This window comes from Giraffa tippelskirchi, chromosome 12 (genome assembly GCF_054371585.1).
Source record: "Giraffa tippelskirchi isolate mGirTip1 chromosome 12, T2T-mGirTip1v1.2.pri, whole genome shotgun sequence".
Lineage (NCBI taxonomy): Eukaryota > Metazoa > Chordata > Mammalia > Artiodactyla > Giraffidae > Giraffa > Giraffa tippelskirchi.
In genome coordinates this window covers 61,818,247-61,822,946 of record NC_137286.1, presented here as the reverse complement: position 1 = coordinate 61,822,946, position 4,700 = coordinate 61,818,247, and the positions used below count along the sequence as shown (strand labels likewise).

Below are 4,700 nucleotides of genomic sequence, written 5' to 3'. Positions count from 1 at the left end.
CAGCACAGACACTCAAGTCTGCCAGGAGCGAGTGGGAACTGGACAGGGAGGCGTAGGCTGCATCATTGATTCTTAGGGTAAGGACCAGGCTTGAATGCCCTTAGGACAATCTGAGGGGGCTAAGGTGACACAGCAACCCAAACTGTGGGATCACTAGCAAGACATAAAAAAGGGGGGGGGGGGGACCTGTCCCGGGAAAGGCTCTAAAGCCTCATAGTGACTTCTGACACACTCACAGAGCAAAGGATTGTGCCCTAGCAAATACCAAAGGAGAGCAAGCCAGCTGCAGTTTAGGGCCCGCCTCCCCCAGAGGCAGAGAGGCAGGGGTGCGACAGCCAGAGCTGGAAAGCAAGGTGCTGCTGCAGTCTCTACCCAGAGACTGCATCTTCCACCAAACTGTAAGCAGGTTGCCGGTTGCTAACCACATCTTCCTGGGCTCCTGATGGTTCACATCTGCCAGGAGTGTCACAGCCTGAGGTCAGTTCCCCAGAGGAGACACACAGCAGACCTGGGACTGTGACCTCATGGCACACGTGGGAAAGCAAGCGGCCGGGACCAGTGATGTGCATCAGATGCAAGGTCCACCTGGGACAGTGCACTTGCCATGCACCCGGTCACCTGAGTGGCTTGGACCTGGGAAGGGCACAAAACATACAGCCCATATAATCTGCCCATATCTATAATGCCCTTGCAGAGCACCCAAGAACTTGAGAAGCTTGGACTTGGGAAGTGCATGAAATGCAGGGTCCACTTGGGACAGTGTCCTTGCAGAGCACCCTGGAGCCTGAGCAGTGTAGACCCAGGAAGTACATGCCACCTTGGGCTGTGGCAAACCCAGTGTCGCCCATCTACTGTGAGCTCCCCACACATGCCAGCAGTATTGTTTGCAGTGTCCCTCCTTCTACAAGGCACAACAACAAGTGAGCCTAAATAAGTGGCCACCTTTGCCCACTCATCACAGGGCACAAATTAGACACGGAAGAGATTGCAAACAGAGGAATCTAAAATAAAAAAGAAGAGGGAAGCACCCCAGAAGTGACAAGTGCAGCAGATTAAAAACCTGCAGTTAATGTTGAGACTGTGCATTTGAGGGGCAACTATAGACCTTGAGAAAAAGTAAAAGCCGAAACAAGGGACTGTCTGACACTGAACTGACCCCACGCTGCCTGCAACAGCTCCAGAGAAATTCCTAGGTATATTTTTACTATTATCACTTTTTAATTTTAAGTTCTTTTAAAAATTTAAGAACTTAAAAAATTTAAGTTCTTTATTTCTCCGTTAATTTTCATTTTTATAGCCTACTACTACCTTTCTTAAAAAAAAAGAACCTATTTTATAAAACAAATTCCATATATATTTTTAAAATTTTTGTGATCAATTTTTGTTTTGTATTTTTTATATTGTATTTTTGAGAGTCTAACCTCTATTCTAGGTTTTTAATTTTTGCTTTTTGATATTGGTTATCAATATTGTACCTTTAAGAATCTAATCTTCACTCTTTATTTTCACTTATAGATTTGATTACTCGCTTCATCACTCTCTCTCTTCTCGACTCTCCCTCTTCTGTTCTTCCTCCCTCTTCTTTCCTCTGTATAACTCTGTGAGTCTCTCTGGGTGTGCCTGGCTCTGGAGAGAACTTAGGTATTTGATTACTGGCTTGATTGCTCTGTCTTCTGTTGACTCCCTTTTTCTCCTCCTTACACACAAGATGGAGGAGTAGAAGAATAAGCACTTATCTTCTCCTGAGAGAACTCCAAAATTACAACTCACTGCTGAATAACCACCAACAGGAAAATGTTGGATCTCACCAAAAAGGGATACCCCATGTCCAAGGTCAAAGGAGAAGCCCCATCAAGATGGTAGGAGGGACAAAATCACATTTAGAATCAAAGTCCATACCTGCCAGAGATGTTCAGAGGACTCAAACAGAGCCTCGTGTGCACCAGGACCCATAGATCCCACAGAGATTGAGCCAGACCTGCCTTTGAGTATTTGAGAGTCTCCTGTAGAGGTATGGGGCAGCAGTGGCCTTACCACAGGGGCAGAAACTCTGGATGCAATAGACCTGGGTCACACAATGTGTGGCATAAGCCCTCATGGAGGAGGTCACCATTTACCCCACCATAGGGCCATTGAACAGATGACCTAAAAACTACAAAACAATTACACCAAATAAATTCTTTCACTGTTAAGAAAGTTCTAGGACCCACAACAGAATGCCCAACAAAGGATCTGACGAAAGGACTGAGAACACCCAGGGAATTTGACTTTGGAGACAAGTGGGATTTGATTATAGAACTTATACACGGGACTGGGGAAACAGACTCTTGGAGGGCACAAACAAAACTTTGTGCATACCAGGACCCAGGAGAAAGGAGCAGTGACCCCACAAGAGAATGACCCAGAATTGTCTGTGAGTGTCCAGGAGTCTCTGGCGAAGCCGTGGCTCCGTGGTGGCCTGCTGCAGGATGGGTGCACTGAGTGTGCAGTGCATGTACAGGACCTTTGGAAGGAGGTTGCCCTTATCTTCATTACCTCCACTATAATTTGGTCTCAGGTCAAACAACTGGGAGGGAAATTAGCCCAGCCCATCAACAGAAAATTGGATTAAAGATTTACTGAGCATGGCCTCTCCCATCAGAACAAGACCCAGCTTCCCCCACAGTCAGTCTCTTCCATCAGTAAACTTCCGGAAGTCTCTTATCTTTCTCCATTAGAAGGCAGGCAGATTGAAAGTCACAATCACAGAAAACTAATCAAACTGATCACATGGAACACAGCCTTGTCTAACTCAGTGAAACCATGAGCCATGCCGTGTAAGGTCTCCCAAGATGGACAGGTCCTGGTGAAGAGTTCTGACAAAAAGTGGTCCACTGGAGAAGGGACTGGCAAACCACTTCAGTATTTTGCCTTGAGAACCCCATGAACAGAATGAATAGGCAAAAAGATATGACACTAAATATGAACTTCCCAGGTAAGTATGTGCCCAATATGCTATAGGAGAAGAGTGAAGAAATAACTCCAAAAAAGAATGAAGACACGGGGCCTAAGTGAAAACAACGCCCAGCTGTGGATGGGACTGGTGATGGAAGTAAAGCCCAAAGCTGCAAAGAATATTGCATAGGACCCTGGAATGTTAGGTACATGAATCAGGGTAAACTAGAAGTGGTCAAACAGGAGATAGCAAGAGTGAACATCAACATTTTAGGAATCAGTCAAATAAAACAGAGTGGAGAGGGCGAATTTAATTCAGATGACCATTATATCTACTATGGTGGGCAAGAATCCCTTAGAAGAAATAGACTAGCCCTCAGTCAACAAAAGAGTCCAAAATGCAGTACTTGGGTGAAATCTCAAAATGACAGAAGAATCTGTTCATTTCCAAAGCAAACAATTCAATATCACAGTAAGCTAAGGCTATGCTTCAACCACTAATGCTGAAGAAACTGAAGTTGAACCGTTATATGAAGACCTACAAGACCTTGTAGAACTAACACCCCCAAAAGATATCTTTTTCATCATAGGGGACTGGAATGCGAAAGTAGAAACTCAAGAGACACCTGGAGTAACAGGCAAATTTGGCCCTGGAGTACAAAATGAAGCAGGGCAAAAGCTAACAGAATTTTGCCAAGAGAACGCACCAGTCATAGCAAACATCCTCTTCCAACAACACAAGAGAAAACTCTATACATGGACATAAGCAGATGGTGAAAACTGAAATCAGATTGATTATATTCTTTGCAGCCAAAGATGGAGAAACTCTACCCAGTCAGAAAAAAATAAATAAATAAAAGACTGGGAGCTGACTGTGACTCAGATCATGAACTCCTTATTGCACAACTCAGACTTAAATTGAAGAAAGTAGGGAAACCATTAGTCCATTCAGGTATGAACTAAATCAAATCCCTCAAGATTATACAGTGGAAGTGACAAGTAGATTTAAGGCATCATATCTGATAAACAGAGTGCCTGAAGAACTATGGATGGAGGTTCATGACATTGTACAGGAGGCAGTGATCGAGATCATCCCCAAGAAGAGAAATGCAAAAAGGCAAAATGGCTGTCTGAAAAGGCCTTACAAATAGCTAAGAAAAGAGGAGAAGCTAAAGGAAAAGGAGGAAAGGAAAGACATACCCATCTGAAGGCAGAGATCCAAAGACTAGCAAGGAGATAAAAGAAAGCCTTTCTCAGTGATCAACGCAAAGAAATAGAGGAAAACATAAGAACGGGAAAGACTAGAGATCTCTTCAAGAAAATTAGAGATACTAAGGGAACATTTCATGCAAAGATGGGCACAATAACGAACAGAAATGGTATGGACCTAACAGAAGCAGAAGATATTAAGAAGAGGCGGCAAGAATACAAAGAAGAACTATACAAAAAAGATCTTAATGATCCAGATAGCCACGATGATGTGATCACTCACCTAGAGCCAGATATCCTGGAATGTGAAGTCAAGTGGGCCTTAGGAAGCATCACTACAAACAAAGCTTGTGGAGGTGATGGAATTCCAGTTGAGCTACTTCAAATCCTAAAAGATGATGCTGTTAAAGTGCTGCTTTCACTATGCCAGCAAATTTGGAATACTCAGCAGTTTTAATTCCAATCTCAAAGAAAGGCAATAACAAAGAATGTTAAAACTACTGCACAATTGCACTCATCTCACACACAGTCAAGTAAACTCAAAATTTTGCAAGCCA

At 43.6% G+C, this 4,700-nt stretch overlaps 1 long non-coding RNA gene across 1 annotated transcript; it reads left to right on the top strand.

Annotated features, from left to right (window-relative positions):
• The first annotated feature begins 287 nt into the window (after window positions 1-287).
• Window positions 288-4,094, top strand: LOC145530309 (uncharacterized). Its single transcript, XR_014071649.1, has 2 exons — window positions 288-1,193; window positions 1,709-4,094. It is a non-coding gene; the product is annotated as an uncharacterized LOC145530309 (long non-coding RNA).
• Window positions 4,095-4,700: the final 606 nt, after the last annotated feature.